Below are 15,662 nucleotides of genomic sequence, written 5' to 3'. Positions count from 1 at the left end.
GCAGACCCACGTCGCAAGCAAAACTAAACTCACCAGAACTCCACTGTTCTTAAGATTAAATGAGATTTTACTTGATTACATATATTACGGTCCTTAAACCTGATTACATATTAAATTACCTCACACACACACAGCTGGAATTGCGGCACAGAACTGCACTATTTAAGGTGTGCTTCTCAGCAATGCTGATTGTACTTAATTTAGAAGAATACTTGCAATATCAAAGGTAGTACTCAAAGACAAGTCTTTCCAAGTGATTATGTCATTTTGTACTAATTCCCAAAATTAGACAACAACTGCCACAGCTTTCCCAGCATGTCAAACAGCTGCTACCTGACAACATTGTGAACATGTTATGTTGCTTGCATGGCTTTCACAGTGAAAACATTTTGCAGATGGAGAAAATCAATATATGTTTGATTAACTGAAATGATTGTAGGTCTGAAGCCCCCATGAAATCATTGCTTAGTTTTCCTATCCATTGGTAAATTCAACTTTATGATTTCTTCAAAGAGTATGTTTTGTTTACCAAGGGACACCATGTTTAGCATAGTGCGTTCTCAATGGTCTTGTTCGTGTAAGATCTATTTGTTAAGCTGTTTCAATGTAGTTGCACAGTTCTTTGTGACCACATCCAATAGGAAAATGGGTCAATTAACGAAAGTGACCTAATCTTGTACATGGTAGTGGGATGGGTCGATAGATCCATCATCTATGACCTTGAAGGGATGTGTTCTGTATTGCCAAGTTGTAATGTTTCATTAATTGTTTCCTACTTTTTTTTGTTATGTTTTAATATCTTCCAGTCTTTTATTGTCTACTTCATATTTTTTTTTTTCCTGTGCATACGCTCTCATTATTTCATTAGCTGCATTTGTTCATGTATGATTGGTTTGACTTGCTTTGGCTGGTTAACTTTCCACTGGCAGCAGTCACGTCAGATATCCTAACTAGAGGTGTTTTTCTTGAGTCTTCCCATACGTTGTGCACCAGGTCTCCTCTCAGTTGATGTTTTATATACAAAATGAAATGCATAACAACGTTACCCTTTAATCATTCATGTTAACTACAAGCGAAGGAAACGCCTTCATGTGAATGCTGTTTAGGGAGTGTTTGCTTCACTTTTGTACCCTTAAATGCTCAAATGTTGGATGGCTGCTTGTTTTTGACACCATCTGTCTATGAGGAATAATTTTATGTTAAACTGTCTAAAGGGATATTGCATTTCTGCCTGTCAACTGCTTAACCTGTGTTATCACACGTTGTAGCACGTTTTGTGAGTTATGTGTATGTTGTTACCACGGAGGATGAGAGGACCTTGATGTACTTTGTGTACATATTATTACTCCATATGATGAACTAAGTGAAGGTGATGTGTCCCTGTCACCCTCACTCCATGTGTAGTGTCTGATCCCGTTGTATGTGTTGTAGTCACCATAGCTTTTGTGGCATTGTTCTCAGTATTCTGGTCTCTGATTGACATGCACATGTATATATCCAGTGGAAATGTTGCTGTTACACAGATGACGTGCTGATGGAGCTCAGTAAACTGGTTGACTCTGGCTAGAATGGGACTATGATATCTGATGACTGGAAAAATTGCTAAGTCGAGGAGCAAGTTCATGTGTACTGTCAGAGAAAATTGTTGACGCCTTACTTCAGGCATTTGATGTTATCATAGTCTGTAAATGAACAGGAATATTTGAATAAAAAGTGTGCAGAACAAGTAATGTACTAAGAATTCTGCATAGTATTTGCCCAGGATATAGATAGCCAAAAATTAAAAAATCTAAAGATATTTTTCTTTTAAGTACCACATTTCTATAGAACCTTCCAGACAGCTTCATCTATTTCAGAATTAACAGGAAGGTGTTGACAATTGTAAACAAGCAGCTCATCCGCGAATGCGGATGTTTTCAGGATATTTTGATATATATTTTGATAGATTAAGAAGCTTATAGGACATCAGTCATTTCCAAATGGCAGCTGTTCCCGTTATAAAGTGCTGTGTGATTGTAGTTTGTCATGACAAGTTTCAGCCACACAAGTTGTGTGTTACCAGAATGCGGGACGGGGACCCAACTCGTCACTCATCCCACCAACGTTGCACATTCCCTCTCCCCAACCTCCACCTTTTTGAAAGTGGTTAACTTAACCCCTAATCTGTTAACAGTTGTTCTTTCATCCCTTAGTCATTCAGTATGTAAAGTTCAAGATAGGTAAGTTTTTCTTCAAAAACCTAAGCTTCTCTGCCTTTTCTGCTAGAATTCGCTCACGTTTTGCATCATAGGTGAAGCCAGCACCACTGTATACCTGCTCACTAGGGACGCTGTTTGGGGCACAGCAAAGATATCGGCAAGCGACTTTCACCAAATCAGGGTACATTCTCATCTTTTCTTTCCATCATCGCAAATTGTCTTCACTTGTCCCATTGACTCTCTTTTCCTTGTGATACCTCTCAATATCTTCCATTGTACTCTTCCCTGCTGCATGTGTTTCTTCCGCATCATCATCGCTATTAGAAGCAAGAATAAAGGTCATTGCTTTATCCAATGTTCCAAAGGTGTTGGTTGTGTTAATTGTTTGTGTTTTGTCGTCTCCTCTTCGTTTTCTGGTTGGTTTGTCGTCTTCATTTTGCTCAGCTGACTCAGCTCTTCACATAGTCTGGCAGCTGATGATTTCACTGGATCAGTGATGTGAGAAGAGGAAAAGAATTTACTCTTATATGTTGGTTTAATATATGTTACAACTCTGTACAGATCCTCTCTTTCAAGGCAAGACAATTTCTTTTTCAACATCAGTTCATATTGTTTATTTCATGATTTTTTACTACCTGTGTTGCTTTTTATCTTAGGGTGACTCAGTCATTGATTCGATATGTGGTTCAGAGCCGCAGCTTCAGCCATCAGTCTCATGAATCCTATGTCCTGAACATGACTGATTGGTAAATCATCCATTACTAGCATTTCTGCTACACACATAACCAGTTTCTTTCATTTATAGTTAGAAGCTTCCCATAGTTTTCCATTCTGAGAATATTCTTCAACATTCCTTTGCTTTATGTCTGACTTCACTTTTTGCAAAGGAGTTTTCTCTGTCTTTACTTCCTCAGCATCTAACTCATCATACTGTTCTTTGTGCACTGATTTCAAATGATTTTTCATAGATGTAGTTTCACGTTCCTTTCGTGAATAATCTTTTTTGCACAATACTGCTTTAAGTTATTTGGTTGTCCCACGAAGTATTTCCACACTTGACTATTACTTAACGCCATTGTACATAAATATAGAGAGTTAGTGAGGCTTGGTAAACTTGATCATTTCATTTCAAGCGGTGTGATCGACTGACACACTACCTCCCCCTGAGGCAAACTCCTCTACACCTGCGGTCAGTGCTTGGTGACTCGTATGAACTCACTTCAGCTCCCCCACAACACATTATAACGGCGTGATAAGAAGTGCTTTGCGTTCTTGCCTTGCAGTCTTTTTTTTGGCACGTCCACCGCATTCTGTGTGTGTGTGTGTGTGTGTGTGGTTGAGATGCAGATGTTTATTGAATCGCAAAGGCTGACGCGGATGTTTATTTCACCACAAACGCGGATGCGGATTTAGAAGATTATGCGGATGCGGATATCCCATATATTTCTTCTCTTAATCGAAGATGACCGTGTCATAGCACAAGGAGGCACTTCAGGCTGAAAAGTGTACATTTTTTTTACTCGTAGAAATAACGTTGCCAGGTTCAGACGTCTGTTGTTCTGCTCTGTGTGCACATCCATGTATATGAATCATCCATAAACAATAAAAGATGTTTCTCCAGTGACAATGTAAACTCTTCAAATTATTGCAGTCGATGCACGCTCAAGATTTTTGCACAGAAAACGGGCATAGCATATAGTATGGCTCACAGGCATTGGCACGACACTGAATAATGTGATATTCAATATTAAAGTGTTTGAATTCTTTATCGATAAGAACTGAGTTTTAACCATTTGAAATAACGGAAAAAGAGTATTCCTAGCGGGATAGCTGACCATTAATAGATAAAATTTTGGTTTTGGACAACCAGTTATTCTGTGTATGCTATTAGCACATAAGTAAAACTATCTTATAAAGTCCAGAGAGGTTAGATTTTTTTTAATTGATCCGCTCGAACTACAACGATATCAACCATTATCCAAGAAGATGCTGCGGGATCAGTGAAATACACAGTAATACTGTAAGAGATGCCAGTTGACTGATATACTTAGTGTATGTTTACAATGTATTATAAGCAGTTTTTTCCTATGTTTTAGCAGCAGTAAGCAATACACAGGTAACTTGAGCCTACACGAAGTCCACATATATCCAAGAGGATTCATTAGTCAACTGGGTTCCCTACAGTGTATTTACAAGCATAAATCCTACTTAAATCCTCTTGGATTTCAGTGGACGTTGTTGTTTATGGAGATTTCTCTCGCAAACCTTAGAGATTGAAGTGGATCTAAAATCCTAAAAATACGTACTCAAAAGTAATAAGTTGTTGATAGTGACAAGATATTTCATTAGTGGACTGGATTTCTTACAGCATTGAATTAGAGAGACAATGATTTTTTTTTTTTTTTTAAGCCATCGTTCCCGTAAATCCACCTCTGCATACGAACGATCATTGCTCCCTCCACCTCAGAATTTATGTTTACTTAAATTCATGGAAGGTCTAGACATCAGCTTTTGTTAATGGAAACCAACAGGAAAAATATTATGTTACGACAGATACAAGCCAAACCGAATTAACATAAGTTTACTTGTAAACAGCAACCTTGTGGAAGATGAGATTCAACTGTTAAACGCTTGATTATGACGTGTTACATTTTCCCGCCAAGCTGTAGGACAACGTCAACACACCTCAGTTTAGCGGTGACCTCGGTTGAGACAAGAGGCAGGTGACGTGCATATAAAGTACGACGGGTGTGTGATAGGTGACGAACGTACACGCTGATGAACTCTAGTGTTGGTGCATTACAAGATAGAGAAGTGATGTGGTGAAGTTATTAACGGTGATTTCTGTACATACTAAATGCTGTGTTCCAGCGTGACAGTAAAAACGCTTTGGCCATTTTTTTTTTTTTCTTTTATGTGCGTCATGATCACGGGAAAACTGTGATTCACTTTTGAGTAAGACATTGTAAGAAATCAGTTACATATGTAAGGAAGAATCAGTTACGATTCACATGATACAGCCATGGTTATCCATAAAAATACAGTGCATAGTTTGTGAACTAAGTAAACATTGAGATTAACAAATACTCTTTTCAATTTTGTGGGAAAATGTTAGTCATTCTTAATGAGGACTGAGAGAAAGAAATACAGAAAAACTTTTCATATTATCCGAAGAAGCCATGAAGAAAATGACGAAGAATGGCACTATATGAAGCTTTCTTGTGACACGCTTATGCACCTTCAGCCGTTCTCGTTCATAGTTTTTCACTGAAAGCTTCAAATGTGTATTGGAAAAAAATTGAAAAATCAAATCGTTGCACGACAGCTAAGAGAAGCTTCATCGTAATAACTTCGGGACAAGTGTATATGGACAGCTTGAAGCAGCAGTGGAGGGAGAGTTCGGAAAGGCTAGCAACACTGGAGAGAAACTTTGGAAAGACTAAGAAGAGTGGAAGGACTGCTGGGAAGGTAAGCAGTAGTGGAGGTGCATAGTTTTGATAGGTTTACTGCAGTGGGATGAGTATTTTGGAAGTTTTCTCTAGGAGTGGGTGGAGAACGTGAAAATTGTAAGTAGAATGACACCTCGGAAGGGTTTGCAACAGTTATTAGAAAACTCTCTCGGGTTGGTAGAGGTGGGTTAAAAACTGGGAAGCGTCTGTTGCCTTAGGTTTCGTTACTCCGAAGGGTTGGCTGCCAAGGCTTTGATAACTCCGAAGGGTGGGCAGAAATGATTGGACGACTTGGAAGGGTTGGTACCATTGATTGAATAAAATAGGACGAGAGGGAGTGGGGTATATGGTATTTTTCTTGTTTTTAACTCTAGAAAATGGCCATGATTTACATTAAGATGGAAAATGTGAAAAAGTAATGAGCTTAAACATTAATTTTCTTTAGAATTATCAAGTAAATATGAATGTTCATTTTGCAGTCGTCATATAGCCATGGCGGTTAGTCATTTTGAATTCCCTTGCGCATGCGCTTGTGCAGGTTTAAAATCATGTCTCCTTCCAATATTCAGTGTTATTTAATTGATATTGTTTTTCCATAAACTCATGCGCAAGTTTCAATGTTAAATTTTATACATGATATATATGTATATAGTCGATGTATATGTGGTTTAAAGGAAATGTATGTTTGTGTGTAATTAAGTACATTATTTCGAAATAGGGGTGTGACCTGTACGAGGAGGAAGTTTTTATGGGCATGGGGTCCAATTTATTACGTGACATTGTTTAATTTTTACAGTGTTCCCTTTAATGTTTACGTACATAATTGTCACATAAACATATCAACTGAGTGACTTCGTTCAGATGTATTTATGCTTAATTCGAATCTTGTGTTTGCGTTCGTAGAGGCCCCAGACATTTGTTTATGTAGTTGGAAAACAATAAGCAAATATTGTGGTCTTGATATGATAGATACAAGGCAACTCGAGCTAAGTAAGTTTAATTTAGACAATAACCTTTTGAAAGGAGAAGTTCGATTGTCAAACGTTCGGTTATGACCTCTTATGTTTCGCCGCTAAGCATCGGTACAAGTTCACACCTCAGTCCTCTTTGACCTTGATTGTGGCAAGAGGCAAGAGACGTGCACTAAATAAAAGCTGGTGTGTGATAGATTTCGAGCATTGATGCCGAACAAACTCTAGTGCTAGTGCATTAAAAGACAAGTGTATTGAAAGGTTTACTGCAGTGGAATGGGTATTTCGGAGGTTATCTGTAGCAGTGGGTCGAATACTCGAGGAGATTGCTAAAGTAGAATGACACCTCGGAAGGGTTTGCAACAGTTATTAGAAAACTCTCGGGTTGGTAGAGGTGGGTTAACAACTCGAAAGCGTTTGTTGCCTTAGGTTTCATTACTCCGAAGGGTTGGCTGCCGTGGCTTTGATAACTCCGAAGGATTGGTAGAAATGATTGGACTCCTTGGAAGGGTTGGTATCATTGATTGAATAAAATAGGACGAGAGGGAGTGGGGTATTTGGTATTTTTCTTGTTTTTAACTCTAGAAAATGGCCATGATTTACATTAAGGTGGAAAATGTGAAAAAGTAATGAGCTTAAACATTAATTTTCTTTAGAATTGTTATCAAGTAAATATAAATGTTCATTTTGCAGTCGCCATATAGCCATGGCGGTTAGTCATTTTGAATTCCCTTGCGCATGCGCTTGCGCAAGTTGAAAATCATGTCTCCTTCCAATATTCAATGTTATTTAATTGATATTGTTTTTCCATAAACTCATGCGCAAGTTTCAATGTTAAATTTTATACATGATATATATGTATATAGTCGATGTATATGTGGTTTAAAGGAAATATTTATGTTTGTGTGTAATTAAGTACATTATTTCGAAATAGGGGTGTGACCTGTACGAGGAGGAAGTTTTTATGGGCATGGGGTCCAATTTATTACGTGACATTGTTTAATTTTTACAGTGTTCCCTTTGATGTTTACGTACATAATTGTCACATAAACATATCAACTGAGTGACTTCGTTCAGATGTATTTATGCTTAATTCGAATCTTGTGTTTGCGTTCGTAGAGGCCCCAGACATTTGTTTATGTAGTTGGAAAACAATAAGCAAATATTGTGATCTTGATATGACAGATACAAGGCAACTCGAGCTAAATAAGTCTACTTTTGGACAGTAACCATGCGAAAGAAGTTCGATTGTCAAGTGGACGGTTATGACCTGACCTCTTATGTTTCGCCGCTAAGCATCGGTACAATTTCACACCTCAGTCCTTCTCTGACCTTGATTGTGGCAAGAGGCAAGAGACATGCACTAAATAAAAGCTAGTGTGTGATAGATTTCGAGCATTGATGTTGAACAAACTCTAGTGCTAGTGCATTAAAAGACAAGTGTATTAAAAAGTTTACTGCAGTGGAATGGGTATTTCGGAAGTTTTCTGTAGCAGTGGGTCGAATACTCGAAGAGATTGCTTAAGTAAAATGACACCTCGGAAGGGTTTGCAGCAGTGGTGGACATCTCCGAAAGGATGGTGTCAGTAATTAGAAATGCCTGGAGGGTTAGCAGCAGAATGTTTAGAGAAATATGATGTAGATGAACAGCTCGGAAGTGGTGGAAGAAGCGGATGGACAATTTACAAGTATTGGCATCATTCAGAGGATAACACGACGTTTAGACAGCTGGAAATTGCAATTTTTGCTGGTTTTCATATATGAAAATGTGCGTGGTTCAAAAACAGGGAAAGGTGTTAAAAGATAGTGATGCGAACATAAGAATATCATTGTATGACTTTTTTCATATGTTGAAGTTGCAGACGTCACAGAGTCATGACGGGCGGGGGCTACTTTGATTTTGCGCATGCGTGAACTTTGAGAGTGTGACATCACGTTCCAATATTTAGAAATGTTCAGTGACTATTGCTGTTCATGATATTTTATTATAAGTACCGATATTTAACTTTATGAAGGAACAAGAAAGCAGTTCAAAGACGACGTACGTACATACGGTATGAATAAAGGCAATGTTTAAGTTTGTGGTTAATTGCATACGGTATTTGTTCCCACGGATTTGTACTGTCAAGGAGTGAGTTTTACACTTACGGGCCCCATTTTTATTGTGTGTTTATGTGTTTGACGCTCCTCTTGAATGTTTTTATTAATATATATTCATTTAGAACAAAAAACAGTTCTGGGTCACAACATTGTTACGTTTATATATGCCTCGCCCACCCACAAGCTTGTCTTTTCGTCCATGGCGACTAGCTTAGTAATATATATATATATATATATATATATATATATATATATATATATATATATATATATATATAGATGGAAAACATTAGTCAGGTGTTGTAATCTTAGCATAACACATGTAGACTACATCTAGGTAACGTAATTAGCGGAAAAGTTGTACCAGTATAGATATTAACACGGTTATCTAAACATTTTAGCAGTCGAGTGTTCCATTGAGAATTAAATTTTTCCATGCAGATTAGTGCCAAAGCATTACCGTAGTAAATTTAGTAGGATGAGGTACCTTATGATAGATATTTACTTTATTATGTGTTAAACTTAAGTAAATTTTTCCATCTAGTAACTCCACTAATATGATGTCGATGAATTGCTCGTAATCAAGCAATCAAAACTGGCTACTGTCGAGTTAGCCTATTTATTGTAGAGAAAGAACCTCAAACATTGAGGGAGGCTGCCCCTCTGGTTGACAACATCGTGTTCACTCAGCCTGGTAGACTTTTTAGCCCCAGTGTAAAGGTTCCTGAGCGTACACCTACTGTTGGTGGTAGGAAGACAGTTAACCCTGTTGTATCAACAAAGAATCTAGCGACTTGTTTATATTGTAGAAAGCCTGTACGCATTGCCTCAGTGTGTCCCAGTCTCATGAACAGTGGGAAAAGGAACGGTGAGCCTCCTGTCCTACCAGTTGTGCATCATGAGGGTCATAAGACAGCCAAAGGCTTGCCTGCTGGTCCATTTGTCATTAACGCGCATGATGCCGTTAATCAGTACTGTATACCATTTTTTTTTTTTTTTTTTACGATCCTAGAACGCAATGTAAGTGTTATCATGTCACATATAAGTCACCTTGAGCGAACTGAATTGTCCAGTGTCTCCGACATCCCGCGGGTGTTGACTGGAACGATTTTGATGTGAATATCCTGCCTGAGGACTTTGAAGATATTTGTCTTAATGCCATGGAAGTATTTATGGAGGTTAGTTTATACAAACATTTTCTCCTCTTGAGTCCAGACATGTGGACCTTTACTCGACCTAACTTCAGGAGATGACTTCAGAGGGATGTGAGCTCTGGGCTTATCCTAAGTTGTGTCCTGCGCGTGGCCACGAATGACAGCTCTTGTCATATATTTGGATTTGTCTGTTGTGAGCGGAGTGACAGGTCAGTTTTCTGAGGATTTGGGAGACGATGTGAGAGGCCTAACTCCCTAGTTACTGTCCCATCCGTAAATCCATAATCTGCTTACCCAGGGAGGAGATTGTAATCTCCCAGGGAGCTAGAATGTCACCTTGTACTCCGTCAGTATCTGGTGATGATAAAACCATGTGCTGATATGTATGTTTATTACTCTGCTTACAACTTCCTAAACAGAGACTCACTGTTATAGTGTGTTGAGATCCATCATTCCTCCGCCACCACAAGAGGCAGATCGTCCAAGTGTGATCGCTGGTGCTTGTGTCCCAGAGTAGATCGTGTGTTAGTGGCCTTCATTGTCTTTATTCGGATCATGATTGTAGGTGGAAGGGACACGAAAGGTGCTTATAGATCCTAAGGAGTTCTGACTCTCAGTAAACAAGAGTTCAGTAGACTCGACTTTACCTTTGGCATTAGGTTAGATGTGGCATGGGATAATCAGCCAGAGGTGTTTATCATATCGCCAGATTTTAATTTCAGCGTTTCCTGTAGTGGGGACATTGGCCCAGACTGGACCAGTTTACGAAATATTTCCCTATCAAGGACTAAAACAACTTGTATTCCTCAGAGCTGGTGTCTGTCTTGCGGGCGAAATTTCCTAGATCGTTCTCCAGATGTGAGCCTGGCACGATGGAGCTGTTGTCCCGACTGGTTGTCTGATCACCATGTAGTACTGTGGAAGGAAGGTTGTGACACTGCTACGAGAGGGAGGGCTTCCTACTCTCTTCCGTGCTTCACTTGTCCGGCCTGCCGCCATGAGCGAGCCCAGCTTACCAGCTGTTTCCTGACCACCGTGTGTACGACCGCAACCCTGGACAGCAAGAGACGTGTTTGGGATAGGATCAGACCCTGGATATTTGGAAAGCCCCTTGGGCAACCTCGGAGGCCATACCTGACAGCTTTCTCGTCGTCCTTGTGTCAGAAGTGGTCACTGCCCGAGGACGAGGCGCAGATGGTTTGATGGATACCGCCAGTTGTTTGCCACCTCGATAGGCCAACTCTGTCGAAAACGATAGACGGTCCCAAAAAATATAGGAATTACTTATGATTATTTCCTTTAGTCCTTTGTATTAGATTGTAGACTCTTAGGATTAGGTTAGCTTGTTTAGTTCCTTGCAAAGGAATCAGTTTTGTAAGTCTTCCTTTTCTACGAGGTAAGTTTGGCCCTTTTCGATAAAAGGGCATATGATTCTCTCTCTCTCTCTCTCTCTCTCTCTCTCTCTCTCTCTCTCTCTCTCTCTCTCTCTCTCTCCGCCTACTGTGTGTGTGTGTGTATCTGTGTATGTATCTGTTGTAACTTCTTGTCCTTTACTTTGAAAATGCAATATGAGGTCTCGTAAATTTTCTGTTCCTGTGGTGATCATATATATACATATATATATATATATATATATATATATATATATATATATATATATATATATATATATATATATATATATAATCGAACTTACTGAGCCTACTTGAGGTTACGCTGCTAGCGGAAACTCACCTTTGGAGAGGCTGTACCAGCGTCACTTGACGAGGCAGAGTATTGTGTCGTCAAAGAACCTATGGCTTCAAAGGAGTTCATCCCGCCCCTACTACTAAGTATAGCTCAGCCTCGAACGAGTTTATCTCTACTGAGATAATTTGATCCTAAGATACACGGAGGGAGGAGAGTCTTCTACCGAGAAAGATTCAAATGCCTTGGAATGATGAAGTTTGCACGCATCTTGACCCTATATTCTTGATAAATAATGCTTCACTATCGCGACTACGAGACCCCTGGATGTGAAGGGTCTCTGGGTTGCATAATAACCTTTTTATTTTAGTTTATCTTTCTCGTGATTTGCTAAGTAACCTTACTAGTGTGTGTGTATTTGCAATATATATATATATATATATATATATATATATATATATATATATATATATATATATATATATGGTGACCACAGGAACAGAGAATTTACGAGACCTCATATTACATTTTCAAAGTAGATGACAAGAAGTTACAACAGATACATACACAGATACACACATACAGGAGAGAGAGAGAGAGAGAGAGAGAGAGAGAGAGAGAGAGAGAGAGAGAGAGAGAATTTCAGATAAGTAGATTTCAGTAAAAAAGAAAACTACGTAAGTTCCATTGTTTGTCTTAACATGTTCCAGCGTTGTTCAGAAGGTGCGTGTGAAAAAAGGCGACACATGACCGTAGGGTTACGTCCCTACATGTGTACAAGCCAGGAGAAAGTGGGATGGCAGCTCACCTGTTGGGCAGGCCACATTCCATGTTGTGTATGAACTAAAAACAAAACGTGGATAGACTTGCATGTAAATGCCTTCTTTGGCCGTAAAGAAGACAAGTTTCGTGGTGACAAAGCGTCGTAATTTCAGAGCAGCAGCTGGCGATTGTTTCTCTCATGTTGTTAGATGTTTGTAAAGACTTCGTACTGTGCACCTCCTTATGATAGACGACAGTATCCACCAGATACAACCAGAAACAGTAAAATGATACGTTACTCTCCTCCAGGATTTTCAAAGTAGCTCTTTGCAATGTATATATATATATATATATATATATATATATATATATATATATATATGTGTGTGTGTGTGTGTGTGTGTGTGTGTGTGTGTATATCTTAGGAATGAAGATAGAATGATTAGAGAACAGGAAAGCTCAGAAGGGGCTATTTTCTATGTCTTAGAGGATGTTTAACAGGAGGAGTCTTCCATATCACATAGTATGGAAAGTGAGGGTAGGGAGAGGAAGAAGCATTGTCTGCGGCTGATCCTCTGTCTTGGAACATGATGACTAATGCATTGGGACAGGAACCTAGGGGCGTTGTAACAATCGTGTCCAGGATATTGAGTAAAGCTGTAGGTGTCGTTCGTTTCATTTCTTACATGAAATAGTGCTTTAGGTTTTGAGCAGATGACGGGTTCATTGCAATATTATATGATTATCACCTCATCATGTAATATGTGAACATTTTGAATATTACAGCGATACGTAAGGTAATACAGTCGATGATACAGTGGAGGAGGTCACGTTAAGTCGGTGTTTACTGTAAGGCGTGGTAAGGCGTTTACTGTAAGGCGTGGAAATATCTGGACCTATTCTGAAACGAGCGGTTGACAACAGTTTAGGTAGTTCATTTCCCTCGCGAGAGTCGTACGACGTTTGGTTGCTAGATGCAACTCAGGGTTGAACATTGATCGGCTGAGGTGTCGTGTGGGTGAAGACGTGATTGGTCGAGGAGCCAAAGTCGAATTGGCATCGGGGCGAGAGAAGGACGTCACCAGCTCCCGCCATTAACGCTTCGAAGTAAGTTATCCAGGCCCAGCTGTAGCATGTGTCGGATCCCTCACCGTCTCCACACTGTGGATTTGGTAGGCAATACAGGCAACACGACAGCAGTGGACGAGTTGCAACGCTCTGCCTCATAAAGCTGTGTTCAACGTACCTGCTTGGACGAAATTGACCTCGGATAATTGAGTTATCATAAGGCTATAACAATGTTCTACGAAAATTTTGGAATATATTTGCTAAAGTTATATGTGAAGAAAGTGACATGTGATACAAGGATATTAGCAATTTGGACGTTATTGAAATAAAGGGTAAACAAATAAAATATTAGGGTGGTAGATTATGTGTTGGTGAATATCTATGTACAGTAAATAAAAACCATAGTGTAATGTTCCGTGAATTTAACTTGAGAAAACTGGAAGTAGACAGATGCTTATCTTTACGATTACATATTTCAGCTGCATATGTGCCAGAAGGCAGAGGACCTTCTCAAGGGAGTTGAGTGAAGCAACAGAGATTTGTGGTCTCTGAGAGCAGTTAGTGTGTCAAGACGTATTGACTACAGTCTGTAGGAGACCTGATCACCTGTGGTCGTGGTATTGCCGGAGCGTCAGGCAGCATTGTAGTCTCTCGTACATAGCAGGAAGACGAGCGGGAAGCTAAAGAGAAACCGTCATGGAAGCAACTGGAAGCTTGATCAGATCACAAGACTGACACTATTGTTTTGGAAGTCCTTTTGCCACAGTAACACGCGCCATGACAGGTTTATGGTAGCTTTTAAGGACTGTGGGCGTATTTGTGTTGTCATGTCGGTCGACTAGTCCAAGTTACCTTCTCATATATTTGTATATAGTAATTTGTTGTTAGCTCTGTAGGATAAGTAATTTAATAAATGTATTAAGTTTGTGTTTGACCATTTCACTACCCTCAACCTCAACACAGAGGTTTAATGATACCCAAGGAAAGTCTGTCGTGGGTGTGACATGTGGTATTCGGGAAATGTTTTGGTGCAGCTGATGAAAAGTGTAGAAGAGCACAGAATATACAGGACCGGAGCTGCTTAAAAGATTATAGAGAAGGCCAAAAACTGCGGTTGCTATTTCAAAACTATGGTTCTTGGCCGTAGTAATAGATGACGACAAACAGTAGGAAACCAGGAGGTTGACACACGAATATCTATAATTTTTTTTGGATTAAATTATACACCGGGTGCAAGGGAAAAAGGGAAGTGGAAAGAAGGAGGAAGTGCTCAGTGAGAGATAACTAGATGCCGTAGATTTGTCATATGCTACTAGATAGAAATTGATGGTTATGATCAGGACATAAGGGAAAGTCCAGTTAAGGTTACGTTTGTTTAGAATCATCTAGCCAGGAGATACTTAGGCAGGCAGAGCAACCTTAGAACAGGGTGTACTTCGTTAGGGTATTCATCAAACGTGAGAGACCGAGGGAAACGTGTGAGAAAACCGAAGAATACAGTCATTTGGTAGAGCACGGCAGATATCATACTGCAGAGAGGTCAGGAATGTTATGTTATGTTATGGCGGTGAGACAAAGCAATGTATACAAATGCTGATGGATCAAGTTAGTACGGCAAACGGTAAATAGCTGGAATTTGAATATCGTATAGGAGAAAACTAACCAAATATTCTTGGAGTTTTGGAGACAAAGCTTATAAAAGAGAAAAACTTCAGTTTATAATAGCTTATAGCTCATTAAGGTAATGCATAAAGGGAAGGTTAACTGTGGGAAAGAAGTGCACAGTGGTGTTGCTGCATCTTCCTCCCAAGAATTTTCACGATGCAGAATAACTATGCCATGATAACAATGAAGGAAGAGTCAGGCTGGTGCGAGCAGCAGTAAAACATGCCGTTCTCAGAGGAGGTATAGCACTGTCAGTGGGGGGATTGCAGAGGTAAAGAGATAGACTGGGAGATCTTGGATCCTCATAGTGACAAGGAATGATGGACACACAAGTTCCTAGAGTTTGTACGGGAAAATTTCATGCATCAGCCTTTCAGTCAACGTACTAGTGTCAGGAGGAAGGATACATCATTATCACGAGGTCTTCTCTTCACACATACTGACATGGATATTGTAAATACCCTGTGTGATAACCTGACTTCAAGAGATGGCCATGCAGATCTGAAGTTTGGTTATGTGGTAGGTGCGGAAGTGATAAGAGCAGAGGTGAAACAAGAATTAAAGAGGGGATAAAACTCATGGAAACCTCACAAAACTTAAATTTCTATG

At 39.5% G+C, this 15,662-nt stretch overlaps 1 long non-coding RNA gene across 1 annotated transcript; it reads left to right on the top strand.

The window, feature by feature from the left end:
- Positions 1-4,886: 4,886 nt before the first annotated feature.
- Positions 4,887-14,315, top strand: LOC139751386 (uncharacterized). Its single transcript, XR_011713340.1, has 2 exons — positions 4,887-5,666; positions 13,868-14,315. It is a non-coding gene; the product is annotated as an uncharacterized lncRNA (long non-coding RNA).
- The last annotated feature ends 1,347 nt before the right edge of the window (positions 14,316-15,662 follow it).

The sequence above is a fragment of the Panulirus ornatus genome, chromosome 11 (assembly GCF_036320965.1).
Source record: "Panulirus ornatus isolate Po-2019 chromosome 11, ASM3632096v1, whole genome shotgun sequence".
NCBI lineage: Eukaryota > Metazoa > Arthropoda > Malacostraca > Decapoda > Palinuridae > Panulirus > Panulirus ornatus.
Note: the sequence above shows the minus strand (reverse complement) of the source record. Positions and strands in the feature narration are given on the sequence as shown.